Consider the following 15,301-nt stretch of genomic DNA (forward strand, 5'->3'; position numbering starts at 1 on the left):
GGGAAATGGGAGCCATTGATCCATATCGTTTTGACAGCTGGGATGACAAATGACTGTATCATCTTAGAGAGAGAGAGGGCCCCCTCACTTCATCAGATCACTCTCTTCCCCTCCTCTAGTCCTCCTCTCCTCTCCCTCCTCACCCCTCCTCTCCTCTCCTCTCCTCTCCCTGAGCCGAGCCGCCCTGTCTCCCTCCTCACCCCTCCTCTCCTCTCCCTGAGCCGAGCCGCCCTGTCTCCCTCCTCACCTCTCCTCTCCTCTCCCTGAGCCGAGCCACCCTGTCTCCCTCCTCACCCCTCCTCTCCTCTCCCTGAGCCGAGCTGCCCTGTCTCCCTCCTCACCCCTCCTCTCCTCTCCTCTCCCTGAGCCGAGCCGCCCTGTCTCCCTCCTCACCCCTCCTCTCCTCTCCTCTCCCTGAGCCGAGCCGCCCTGTCTCCCTCCTCACCCCTCCTCTCCTCTCCCTGAGCCGAGCTGCCCTGTCTCCCTCCTCACCCCTCCTCTCCTCTCCCTGAGCCGAGCCGCCCTGTCTCCCTCTTCACCCCTCCTCTCCTCTCCCTGAGCCGAGCCGCCCTGTCTCCCTCCTCACCCTCACCTCCTCTCCCTGAGCCGAGCTGCCCTGTCTCCCTCCTCACCTCCTCTCCCTGAGCCGAGCCGCCCTGTCTCCCTCCTCCTCTCCTCTCCCTGAGCCGAGCCGCCCTGTCTCCCTCCTCATCCCTCCTCTCCTCTCCCTGAGCCGAGCCGCCCTGTCTCCCTCCTCACCCCTCCTCTCCTCTCCCTGAGCCGAGCCGCCCTGTCTCCCTCCTCACCTCCTCTCCCTGAGCCGAGCCGCCCTGTCTCCCTCCTCACCTCCTCTCCCTGAGCCGAGCCGCCCTGTTTCCCTACTCACCCCTCACCCACCACCTGGCAATATCATCACCAGTGTTCAACTGCATTAGCTAGGGTCATAAGGGAAGTTTAGAAGGGTTTTTTGGTAGAAAGAGCTTTGACTACACACCCGCACGTGCACACACACACATACCATTTAAAAATATTTATACATTTAACCTTTATTTAACTTGGCAAGTCAGTTAAGAACAAATTCTTATTTACAATGACAGCCTACCCCAGCCAAACCCGGACGAAGCTGGGCCAATTGTGCGCTGCCCTATGGGACTCCCAATCACAGCCGGATGTGATTCAGCCTGGATTCGAACCAGGGACTGTTGCGTCTTGCCTCTTGCACTGAGATGTAGAGCGCTGCGTCACTCGGGAGTACAACTCCATGAAAATGGAGTTAAAGTCTTGACTGGTACACACAGAAGGGGTGAATACAACTCATAGCTACACGATGTGCAGTTACTGTACATTCAAGAAGTTAGCAACCCTAACCACCAATCAAAAATCAGCAGGCAAAAGAAGTAAGAATACCCACCACTACTGCAGTCTGGAGCTTGTTGGAAGGAGTGGACTGTCTGTTGTATGTCTGTGTCTGCACCTGTTTCTGCTATTCCTCTCTGTGCTATGTGCTATTTCATCGTTTTGATGCCTCCACCACCACTCTACAATGCAGAAAATAGCAAACATAAAGAAAAACCCTTGAATGAGCAAGTGCTCCAAAACCCTCGACCGGCCGTGCATGTAGACGAGGTGATTCATTTAATCAACGTTGTTAAGACACCAACTTATTGCATCTTAAAAAAAAAAAGCTTTATAGATTTTTAAGTGCCTAAACATGTCAAATGTATAATTCAATTATCATGGAGTAGAGTTCTTGGTCTAAACAAATTTGGAGTAGAGTTCTTGGTCTAAACAAATTGTTAAACTTTTTATTTTTTGACACTGACATTTGACATTTGTGAGTGCATTTCAGGCTTTAGTCAATAGTAGTCTCTAAAAACCTCAAGAAAATTGTTCAATATGGAGCTCTGTCTCACACTTATTTGGGATGAACATCGCTCGGAAGAACTTCTCCCATGGATCTCACGAGTACCACGGTGAGACCTGTGTCTGTCTGTCTGTCTGTCTGTCTGTCTGTCTGTCTGTCTGTCTGTCTGTCTGTCTGTCTGTCTGTCTGTCTGTCTGTCTGTCTGTCTGTCTGTCTGTCTGTCTGTCTGTCTGTCTGTTCTCTCGCTCTCTGTCTGTCTGTCTGTCTGTCTGTCTGTCTGTCTGTCTGTCTGTCTGTCTGTCTGTCTGTCTGTCTGTCTGTCTGTCTGTCTGTCTGTCTGTCTGTCTGTCTGTCCGTCCGTCCGTCCGTCCGTCCGTCCGTCCGTCCGTCCGTCCGTCCGTCCGTCCGTCCGTCCGTCCGTCCGTCCGTCCGTCCGTCCGTCCGTCCGTCCGTCCGTCCGTCCGTCCGTCCGTCCGTATCTGCTATAGCTCTCAATATGTTTTCATGTTGACAGCTTTGCCCAATGGCGGAAACAGCCAAGAGGACATTCTTAGAATGCAAGACAGGCTCTTAGAAGGTTGTAGGATACGGTTGCTTACGTTTACAGTCAGGTCAGGCTGTGTCTGAGAGCTCTCCGTGTGCCACACACAAGCACGCATACACATACACACATACACACACACAAACCCACAGCATCATTGTCATGGAGTCTGTTCAGCATCAGTCAAAGACCAATGGACTGAACCAACGGCTCCTACAATCTTTGAAAAAAAGGTGCTATCTAGAACCTAAAAGGGTTCTTCGGCTGTCCCCTTAGGAGAACCCTTTGAAGAACCCTTTTGTGTTCCATGTAGAACCCTTTCCACAGAGGTGTATGGTTAGGGTTACCTGCAGGTTGCTTCTAATCTAAGGAAAGCAGAAGGATGGGGTACTTTGTTTAAAATATGAAACTATGTCAGCAGGCGGCCATCATTACAACCCGCAGATCAGTTACGCTGCTCCCCAGAATTACCTCCAGACATGCTGTGGATAGGAAATAGTGTTTATGAAAGATAGGAGAGTGTGTGTGCTTGGGACCATGGGGGAGTGGGATTAAACCTCTCTCTGTGTGTGTGTGTGTGTGTGTGTGTGTGTGTGTGTGTGTGTGTGTGTGTGTGTGTGTGTGTGTGTGTGTGTGTGTGTGTGTGTGTGTGTGTGTGTGTGTGTGTGTGTGTGTGTGTGTGTGCGTGCGAGTGTGTGTGTAAATGTGCCTCTGTCCTAAATATAAGAAATCTGACCTACAAGTTGGCAAATCGAAAGTACAGCAAATCACAAACTGAACAACAGACAGCCTGGACCTAGTCTGATACAGATGCCCTTAATTTGACCCTGCTTCTAAAAGCAGGAAAATAATCCTGCAGCAACAGGAAATGTGAATTATTATGTACATTATAAATAATGGACATTTTTGTATGGGTTGATACATTTTTCATTAGGGACAATCGAGTCTGAAATGTTAATTGTAAATAACAATCTCCAGAAGCATTTTTAAACCTTGAATACACTACAATTTGCATAGAAAATGACCTGCGACAATAGTCATCAAATTAAAATAGCAGATGTATGTTTTGTATCCACGTTTGATATCATTCAAATTGGTGAAGAAGTACCATGTAAGAAGGTTCAGAGTGTACAGCTATCTCTAAATCACCCTTCTGCACTGTCCTGAAATGGCCCAAAGCTCAACGAACAGTGTAAACACACACACACACACACACACACACACACAGACACTAAACTATGCCCTAAATGACGTTTAAACAGCAGAGCTGTCTGCTTCTGAGCCAATACACTAAAACATGTAGCTTTTATAGCTATAACTGCCAGTCACAAGCCCTTTAATGCACCGTTTAACAACCCCAAAATCCGCTCTCTATTCCCACTCTATTCCCTCTGTGCTTTTTCAGAAGGACTGCATCGTCATTCACAAACAAAGACAGGGCATTTTATATAGTGGTGTGTGTGTGTGTGTGTGTGTGTGTGTGTGTGTGTGTGTGTGTGTGTGTGTGTGTGTGTGTGTGTGTGTGTGTGTGTGTGTGTGTGTGTGTGTGTGTGTGTGTGTGTGTGTGTGTGTGTGTGTGTGTGTGTGTGAAAGAGAGAGAGAGAGAGAGAGAGAGAGAGAGAGAGAGAGAGAATGTATAATGTTCATTTTTATTGTTTATTTCACTTTTGTTTATTATCTACTTCACTTGCTTTGGCAATGTTAACATATGTTTCCCATGCCAATAAAGCCCCTTGAATTGTGAGAGAAAGAGAGAGAGAAAGAGAGAGAGAAAGAGAGAGAGAAAGAGAGAGAGAAAGAGAGAGAGAGAGAGAGAGAGAGAGGAGAGAGAAAGAGAGAGAGAAAGAGAGAGAGAAAGAGAGAGAGAGAGAGAGAGAGAGAGAGAGAGAGAGAGAGAGAGAGAGAGAGAGAAAGAGAGAGAGAAAGAGAGAGAGAGAGAGAGAGAGAGAGAGAGAGAGAGAGAGAGAGAGAGAAAGAAAGAGAGAAAGAAAGAGAGAGAGAGAGAGAGAAAGAGAGAGAGAAAGAGAGAGAGAAAGAGAGAGAGAAAGAGAGAGAGAGAGAGAGAGAAAGAGAGAGAGAAAGAGAGAGAGAGAGAGAGAGAGAGAGAGAAAGAGAGAGAGAGAGTGTTGACAGAGGATGGGGTCAGTCTCTCACGTCAGAGTTGATTACGTCTTCATCAGCGTTGCAATCCACCAGTCACACCCCTGTGAATACAACACCATGCCCAGACCCCACTCCTCCCCCCAACAGTGGTATCTCTCACTCAGACGGCAGGACACATTGATTGGTCCAACATGGATATTTGCTACATGGACCGGTCCACTCCAAAGAGAGAGAGGGGTGGAGGAGGGCCTTTGTGGCTCATCATGTAGCAACAGATGGATATTTAGAGTATATGACTATGATGATGACTATGTTGAATCACTTGAATCACCATATTGTAACACACTCTTTCAAAAAGCAAAAAGATATATATATATATATATTCACTACCGGTCAAAAGTTTTAAAACAACTAATTCAAGAGGTTTTTCTTCATTTTGACTATTTTCTACGTTGTAGAATAATAATGAAGACATCAAAACTATGAAATAACACATATGGAATCATGTAATAACCAATGATGCAGCGATACGCCATCCCATCTGGTTTGGGCTTAGTGGGACTATCATTTGTTTTTCAACAGGACAATGACCCAACACACCTCCAGGCTGTGTAAGGGCTATTTGACCAAGAAGGAGAGTGATGGAGTGCTGCATCAGATGACCTGGCCTCCACAATCCCCAAACCTCAACCAAATTGAGATGAGTTGGACCGCAGAGTGAAGGAAAAGCAGCCAACAAGTGCTCAGCATATGTGGGAACTCCTTCAAGACTGTTGGAAAAGCATTCCAGATGAAGCGGTTGAGAGAATGCCAAGAGTGTGCAAAGCTGTCATCAAGGCAAAGGGTGGCTATTTGAAGAATCTCAAATATAATATATATTTTGAATTGCATAACACTTTTTTGGTTACTACATGATTCCATATGTGTTATTTCATAGTTTTGATGGCTTCACTATTATTCTACAATGTAGAAAATAGTCAAAATAAAGAAAACCCTATTATTTAAATGAGTGTTCCATACATCTTAGTATTTGGGTTTTGGGTAGCTTGTGTCTCTGTAGTCTTCTAGGGAAATGTAAAAAAACATTGTTTGGAGAAGTTACACAACATTGCATTAATATTTCAGTAAGTGGGAACGCTGGTCAAGAAACCCTTCTTATGTCCCAAATGGCACCCTATTCCTTTTATAGTGCACTACTTTAGACCAGATCCCTATGGGGCCCTGGTCTAAAGTAGTGCACTATATAGGGAATAAGCTGCCATTTGGGATGCTTCCCCTGTTCCTCAATTAGCTTTTGCTTGTTTGTAAGTGTTTATGATTCAGACAGGAGTAAATGGACTAAAATTTGTGTAAACTGAATCCCCTCTCTCTCTCTCTCTCTCTCTCTCTCTCTGTGGGTTGACTTCCCGTTGGTCCTGGAGGAGAGAACAGATCTACACGCCAGACCGTTTCTCTCATAACACTGTCTGTTTTCTCTCAGCCAAGCGTTGCAAATCAAGGGTCATCAGCATTAGTATGTGTGTTTGCTAAATCCCATTCCCCCTCGACGACATGGAAATACCCAGAAGTCTCCACTTGATATTGTGATGATTTCTTTCTAGGGAACACTTTACTTGAAGGGGGTATACGTACGGCATTCATAACACCTTGATGAAAGCAGTTATGACACCTTCATGAATGTTATCATTCATAACAACCTTCTAAACACATTTATTCAAGTATACATTAGGAGTTTATGTAAAATGGCAATACTTTGATTTTTAATTCCGGTATGTCATTATGTCAATCCACTGGCTGTTTTGGGTAAATAGGAAACAGCCGCAGCGATGATTGGGAATTTGAAAAAGTCCACCATGGGAAAACATTGAGGTGAGGATGAATGTATTCATTTTCAGTTTGACAGATGAAAAAATGTTGCACACTCAGTCCATGCTCCCAATGTTAACATGAAGAAAGCACCAATGTGGCAGGTAGCCTAGTGGTTAGAGTGTTGGACTAGTAACTGAAAGGTTGCAAGATTGAATCCCTGAGCTGACAAGGTAAAAATCTGTCGTTCTGTCCCTGAACAAGGCAGTTAAGCTGTCATTGAAAATAAAAATTTGTTCTTAACTGACTTGCCTAGTTAAATGAAGGATAAAAACAAAAAAATCTGTGGAAAGTGCCTCCTTCAGGGCTGACAGATGGACCAACTGAGACCCATAAGCCTATTGCATGGTTGATGTAGAGGGGAATCAGATGGGAAAGTTCTCCATTCACAAGCAAGTATAACACTGTTAACGCTGACTATAAATACATTTATTACCATTCCAGGTTTGTTTTCTTTAAAAGAACCACATAGGGAAGCTTTGCATTATGGATAGAATCATATACTTCACTGAACAGTGAATCAGCGATTTTGAACATTGAAAAACATTTTCATCTGCCTTGTTTTGATTATTTGTGGAGAGCATGTAGATGTTTCACAGTGTGACAGATTCTCTATGTGGTTGCCAGAACATTGTGGATTACTGTGATGTAGACAGACTAGATGGAAAGGCACTTATTATGGTCAACCACACACACACACACACACACACACACACACGCACACTCACACACACACACACACACACACTCACACACACACTCACACACACACACACACACACACACACACACACACACACACACACACACACACACACTCACACACACACACACACACACACACACACTCCACACACACACACACACCACACACACACACACACACACCACACACACACACACACACACACACTCACACACACACACACACACACACCACACACACACATACAACACTCTCTCCAGGTCCAACTCTCTAAAATAACAGCTTTGGCACGACCCACACTGGGCCGCTGGTAACCCGAGAACACCAGGGTAGAATACAGAGCGCAGAGGAATCCTGGAATCCCATCTGTGTGAAAGGGTCCAGTCAGAGTGGTGGTTCTGACCAGAGTGTGGGGGATAGGAGGCCCACCCAGTACCACCGGGCCCTGGGCCCCGAGCTAGCTAGACCTGAGCCATCTAGACAAAGTTGGGCTGAAGAGACTGACAGGGGAGGCTAGTGTTAGGGTGTTTGAGCTGCAGAAAAGAGGGGCATTCATGGTGTCTCCATGGCTGACAGGGGTGGGGATGTAATTTTGGGGGGTTGTGACTACCCCTCACTTACACACACTTGCATACACACAGACACACACACACTACCTCACCCCTCCCCCTAATCAGAGGTGCAGTCAGGCCCCTGTAAACATCTGTCAGCCATTACAGACTCCCCCCTTGTCCCTCCCCCGATGTCTTTTTCTCCCCCCCACTTTCTCTCTCCCCCCTCCATGACTCCAGCAATTCAGCCTGCCCTTTGACCTCAAACCAAAAATAATGCAACTCTGAGTTATACTGAGTGGCTTATATGATTCTAACAGATAACTCAAGAACAATAGGAATATTCATTGATTCGTGCCGAATATATATTTTATCCTGGGAGATACGTGCATATGTACACACAGACCAGACACTGGCCATCGAACTGGACCTTTCTCAGATTGAGTCATATACACACACACACACACGCACACGCACACGCGCACGCGCACACGCACACACACACACACACACACTCATACACACCACTCCCATCCCTGGTGTCCATGTCCTAGCTCTCCCCTCCTCCCCATACCCCCAGGCCTCCCTCCATCACCCCATCAATTACTCCCTCTCCTCTACCCCCACCCCACCTCCCCCAACACCACACCCTCTCTGACCCCAGGTCAGGAGGTCACAGAGATTAAAGGTCATCCTACAAAGACACCCTAGGCATCCCTCAGAAGTTTCCGGCTCTTGGTCTTGGGCCCTTTGGGTCCTGTAGGGTGACACCCAGGCAACCCTCGGGCAGGGGAGATGGTGGTAACCCCTTCCTCCAGGTCAACAATGGAATAATACTGACTGAGGCTAGAATGCAATGGAAAGCACCATAGCAATGTTTACAAGGCCCTCTGTTATCTTTATAGTGCAATCGTTTAGACCAGAGATGGTGTTTTTAGTTCAGGACTAGGAGTCATCTGTATCTGGGAATATTTCCCATTCTGTTTGCACTGATATAGAATCCCTGTGTAATACTGTAGCCTCAGTACCAGACACATTAGTCTAGTGTGGAAGGGAAAGAGAGCAGACCTGGGGGTGGGGTATCTGTATTGATTAGCAAGAAGGAGAGTACCCACCCCACCCCTTCTACCCTCAATCCCGACATAGGCGTGCATCCCAAATGGCAGCCTATTCCCTTTTGTAGGGCTCTGGTAAAAAAGTAGTGCACTATATAAGGAATAGGTTGCCATTTAGGACACAGACAGGGGGTCATGAGGACCACTCTCACACTGTCCCATACCCCTTCCTCCCCTCCTCTCTCTGACTGGAAACCCTTTTAATCAGATCCCATGGGAGTACATGCATATGATATGGGGTGAGGGGGAGGGAGGGGGGGTTAGGAGTGTCCATTAGTGGAACAGACACGGTAGCCACAGACATATACAGCGATTCCATATAGGCACCGTTACATCAATAAACACACATTTTATAACAGACGTATTACACACCATTCAGCTCCTGGGGAAGAAAGGCTCCTTGTGCTTCTAGAACATTCTGAGATGTCTGATGTTCTGTATTCTAGAACATTCTGAGATGTCTGATGTTCTGTATTCTAGAACATTCTGAGGTGTCTGGTGTTCTGTAACCTAGAACATTTTGAGATGTCTGATGTTCTGTATTCTAGAACATTCTGAGATGTCTGATGTTCTGTATTCTAGAACACTCTGAAGTGTCTGATGTTCTGTATTCTAGAAGCTTATGATAGTGATACAGCTGGCATCTGCTTCACTGACCCTGGTCAGCACTGAAATGACATTACCCTTCATGAACTGTGTGTGTGTGTGTGTGTGTGTGTGTGTGTGTGTGTGTGTGTGTGTGTGTGTGTGTGTGTGTGTGTGTGTGTGTGTGTGTGTGTGTGTGTGTGTGTGTGTGTGTGTGTGTGTGTGTGTGTGTGTGTGTGTGTGCGTGTGCGTGTGATGTGTATTTATAATTGACATAACTCCACAGCACCACAGATCACGGCACATATGGCTGTTTTCCTGCGAGGTCGGGACATTTTCTGCTATTTACATAAGAGGTTTTTATTTTATTTTCCAGGGAGAAAGCTGCCAATCTCTGTGAGCCAGACAAGCTTTATCAAGGCAGCCATCTCACAGTCCCACATCAAATCCACAGCCGCTGCCCAGGCTGAAAAAACTTCTTTCAACGCCTGGCGCGAGTGCTGGCGTCCACAACTCTAGAGGCCCACAGAAGGGAGGGAGGGAGGGATGAGGGAAAAGAGGAGAGAGAGGGAAAAGAGGAGAGAGAGAGAGAGAGAGAGAGAGAGAGAAGAGAGAGAGAGAGAGAGAGAGAGAGATGCTGGACTCAACCAGTTTAGCTTTTTCATTCATTGCTCTTATAGGACTATCATTAATTGTGTAGTGGTTGTCATTCTTTGTATTTTAACTCCATAGTAACACAACAAATATAGTGCATTGGTGCAGAGTTTAATTCATTAATTATTTGAATGGGGGTTGCAAAAGTGTGATCATTCTCAGTTTGAGGGCCTTGGTTGGTTTTGGTATTGGTTAGTAGGCTAGCGCTCCCTTGTGGTAACAAAAATAATGCAGTTGTCGAAAAAAAGATGATGTTTCCCAGTAGCCTTGTTAGATATTTGAATTAGTCAGTACATCGCAAGCATTTATCAAACAGCATGACAGATAGGCTGATGATGATAAACGTCTGTTTTTGTCAATTATTCAATTACCCTGGGATAAACTGTTGGGGAAAAATATATATTATCGCAAAAGCGCTGTAGTTCTCTACATTTTATCCTAATTGAAAGAAACCTAAAGCATGTTCAATCAATTTCCTAGAGACCGTTGGGAAACATTAAGTTAAGAGGGCTGCTTCTTCCATCAACATAAAACAAAGACCAGTATTGAAAGGGAAATAAATAAAGGAATGAAAACTGCTCAACATTTTTCACTGTTATTACTCATTTCGGAGAAAAGAACAGCGCTTCAAAATTGTCTCCATATGTCCACGGCGGGGCGCCACGGAGCTTGCCAGAAATGTGGCCTTGAAACTATGGTAATATACCATGTGTGATTGGTTTAGTTCACCTCTGACGAAAGTAATACTTTTCCAATGAAATGTTTTTATCTGAATCACACTTGTTTTACTGGATGGCGCTTGCTGTCAATCAAGTAGCAGTTGTGGTTATCGAGGGGGAGAGCCGCCAGTTCGATGTTTGGAGCTTTGGGCGACGGAGCTCCGAGGACTGGAAAGATATGGGAAAACTTATGTTGTATGCGATAAAACATTACGTCAAGAATATTAGCTATAAATAGCTTATTTTTTTCATTGATGTTTATGCACCAAATTGCAATCTGCATGCATAAACAATGCATACACAATTAACAGATGAGAATGGGAGGGTCGCTATTTATTATTGTTTTAAAATGAATCTAATCTTGATTAATAGATTGATTCATTTGAAAATAAAAAGCGTATTCCAGATAACAACACAAATATTGGCCACTGATCTATTTGAACTAAAATTGTCACAATAAGTAGAATCATGCTTAGGGGAAACTAGGCTATAGGTTAAAATGCAATGTTTTTAAATATTGAGATAAAATACATTCTGAAATAGATTTTGAAAACATATTAAATAAATCAGAATATGTATTCATATTTAATGAAATTATATGTTATCATAAAATCACCACATTGTCACCACAATCAGCATTGGAAGTAAGTTGTTTAGTATAATAAGTTATTTTTATTTGGGCAATTAGCCTAAATAATCAATAATAGAAAATGATAAAATATTGAACATTTGCTGTTATTTTCACATGCTTTCATCGATTGTTTATATTATAGCCTATGGTTTCTGTTTCTCTCAGTCAATAGTTACAGACATGTATGCATTCATTATTCCCCTCAACTGGCATAGACTGTTTATTATAGGCCTATTACTCTATTATACATAGCATATGAAAAAATCAAGACAGATTTTCTGCAATGTAGGCCTTTCATCCATCATTTTACAAAATGTGTCTTTTCACATCTCAGTGGCCCCACAACTTGGTATGAAAACATTTAGGAAGTTAGCCGAAGCCGAAGTGAAGTCCAAAGGCGCACTGAATTCTACTTCCTCTCTACAATTTGTTACTCTTGAGATCCCACGATGCCTTGCGGCAATGTCCAACTTCTGCGCATGCTCTATGGTTCATGTCAGTCTTCAAGACGTCACTTGCTTGCCGGCCAATCACCTTCTCTCTACGAGCAGCTCCGGTTGTGATTTAAGAGATTTACCCAATAAATCTGTCCAGAATGTCTCAGAAGTGATTTAAATGTATTTTGCGTCGTTATGAAAATACTTATGGATTAATCAAGCCCTGGATGCTGGCGTTAGATCAACTAGCTCGTATCATTCTTCAGTGGATTTCAAAGCTAAGCTCCACAACTTGATCGTGCCTCTACGCATTTCTGACATGTCCCACCTGGTCGATTTGTAAAACTGGCACGTTCTCTATTGACATAGGCTATCTTAAATGTCACTCTTCTTTGACAAACTGTTGCGCTTGAGTTGTTATAGCCTAGCAGGGCAACTCATTGAAGCTGTTTGAGTCAAAACAATTAGTTTTCTTTACTTGAATTACTTAATTCATACTTGTTTTCTGTGTGTTGTTCATGCAGTGGCCCTGAAGTAAAATCTAATAGACTAATCAAATGAAAGTGTTAATAACAAAGTTATTATTGTTTTTTTTCCGATGTGATTAATAGCCTTAGGCCTAAGTGTAATTTAATTCCAGGTCATTCATGTAAGATAAGGTAAATTAGGCCTATGTATTATGTGCTGCGTTCCTATTAAAATTGTAGGCTTATATTATTTTGTCAGTCATCAATTTTACATTATGAAAATGTTTTAGCAAAAGTCATGGACTAAAATATGTAATTTTACACACTTGTAGTCTATTGTGTAGTAATTCATTTGTAATAATATTTCTAATAATGTTTTGTATTCCACATTAAGGCCTAGCTGAGTTTGCAGGTATTTTTATGCATTCATTTTTGCCTAAACATTTTTGGGTAAGTAGTTCTGCACCACAAAAGCTATAACAATATAGGCCTGTTTAGTAAACCTATTTAGGTTACAGAAACATGGGGAATATATTGGAGACATTTTCAGGAAAGACAATTTCAATTTTACATGCAAATACACGTATTTATTATTGAGCAAAACTAACGGAAATATGTACATTTATATGCTTTATGAATTCCTGGACAGGATGACGCCAGCATCGAAGTGGTTAAGTAGGTCACATAATATTCAACAGCTGGGCAGTCCTAGTATACAGTTAAACCAATCAGAGGGTGATGTGGGAGTGGTCTTAATAATATTTTCCAACCCCTGGGCGAGGTCAGAACTAAATTTAACCAATGACAAATCGAAGAAGCAGTCAGTGGGCGCGATTGAGATGTTCTCCTGCCCTATTTTGTCATCTCTGCCTCAAATACCACAGTTTTCTACAGAAAAGAACGTCAGTGATGTGAAGGAATTTCAGGGAAACTTTATGATCCTATGGTTTTAAGCAAACAACATTTACAGGCAATTATTGACAAAAGAATAGCCTAACGTTATTTATATGTATCATATTGTATATATTTATATTGACCAATTACTTAAGATAAATAGTGATTATTCTAGAGACATAAATTCATAATCATCACTTCAGAAATAAATGTTTAAAAGTCTTCAACAAAGTGACTGTTTCAAAAGTAAAATAGCCCAAATCAATAGCCAATCAAATTTCCCTACATGCTTGAAAAAAGTATTATTGAGTCCTTAAATTGGGCGGCAGGTAGCCTAGTGGTTAGAGCTAGTAACCCAATCCCCGAGCTGTTCCCCGCTAGGCCGTCATTGTAAGTAAGAATTTGCTCTTAACTGACTTGCTTAGTTAAATAAAAGGTAAAAATACATTTAAATGGGCAAAAACGGGGGAACTCTTCATAATGACTAAAGGGGGAAATAGACAGTTGTTCACATTTAAGAAATGAATACAACTACAGGCTTTTGGGGGGGGAAGCATTTTAATACATTGGAGCATTTAGTAAACAGCAGGATTTATCAATGGCACAAAATTAAATCAATGGGATCAAAAGAGGTGATTAACAGAGTGGGCCTGTAGACACACTTGCTGTATAGGCTATGGAATATGGAATGGAAAGATGGGATCTTTTGGTGAGGAAATATCATAATATGCAGTAATAAGTATAATATTGTTCATCTATACCGAAGTGTTTTGTTTTTTCACCCTAGGTCTATACCTAGGTCGTGTATGGTCCTCCATGAAAGTGATGGCAAACCCCCATGCAAAACCCCCTGTGTTCCATAGAATATGACGTTCCAGGGATAGCAGATTCTGGCATTTAAAGCAATGTTAACGTACCTGTAGACTTCCAGGAATTTCGCTAACGCTAGTTAGAATTGGCTCTCGAAACTACCACTAACTTCTTCCATACTGCACACAGAAACATAAAATTATAAATGCCCGAATCTCGCAGTATACCTTTAACTACCAGCAGGGGGTGTGTATGAGCCATATGACCAAAAGTAATGTTTTGTTTTGTTCTATATCACTTTCATGAATCTAAGCAGGGTTGGTCCTGGTCTGTCCCTGGATTGGAGACCAGATGCTGCTGAAAGTGGTGTTGGAGGGCCAGTAGGGGGCACTGGTCTAAGGAGATCTCAATGCCCCAGAGCAGTGAATGGGGACATTGCCCTGGATAGAGTGCCTTCTTTTGGATGGGATGTTAAACAGATCTGCTGTCTCTCTGTGGTCACTAAAGAGCCCAAGGCACTTATTGTATGATTATTGGTGTTACCCCGGTGTCCTGGCTAAATTCCCAATCTGGCCCTCATGCCATCATGGCAACCATCCCCAGCTTCCAATTGGCTCATTCATCCCGCTGTAACTATTCCCCAGGTCTGTGCTGTAAAAGCGAATGTCAACTTACCTGGTAAAATAATAAGGGAAAACATCCTATGTTTATGGTTTTCCAAAAGACTATAGAACAAGTGGTCTAGTGTAGCCGACTAAACTCAACTCCACGATTTACGATAGAGTTGAGCGGTGACTACTGTGGGTAGACCGGAGATCCAATGTTACATAAAATTATGTTTATCAAAAACTACTGATTTCAGCATCCAAAGAATAGCCCGCAATTACACATAACAATGTTGTTTTTGGTGATGTCGTTTTTTATTTATTTATTATGTTTATTTTTTATTTTATTTAACTAGGAAAATCAGTTTAAAACAAATTCTTATTTAGATGGACGGCCAAACCCTCCCCTAACCCGGACGACGCTGGACCAATTGTGCGCTGCCGTATGGGACTTCAGATCACGGCCGGTTGTGATACAAATCGGGATCGAACACGGGTCTGTAGTGACGCCTCTAACACTGCAATGCAGTGCCTTAGAACGCTGTGCCATTCGGTCCCTATGTTTAGCTCACATAATATAATATACAAGTATGCGCTAATGTGTCTAATAGAATAAATGTGGCAGAAACGAATGTAGACATTGTTGGGGGTGGGGGGCAAGATGGAGGCACTGCGGTTTCAACATGACGCCCCCTGTCAGTCATCTAGTGTATATATAAATCATTGGTGGTTACTAGGGATGACCCTGTTGTC

This window comes from Salmo salar, chromosome 27, assembly GCF_965601325.2.
Source record: "Salmo salar chromosome 27, fSalSal1, whole genome shotgun sequence".
Lineage (NCBI taxonomy): Eukaryota > Metazoa > Chordata > Actinopteri > Salmoniformes > Salmonidae > Salmo > Salmo salar.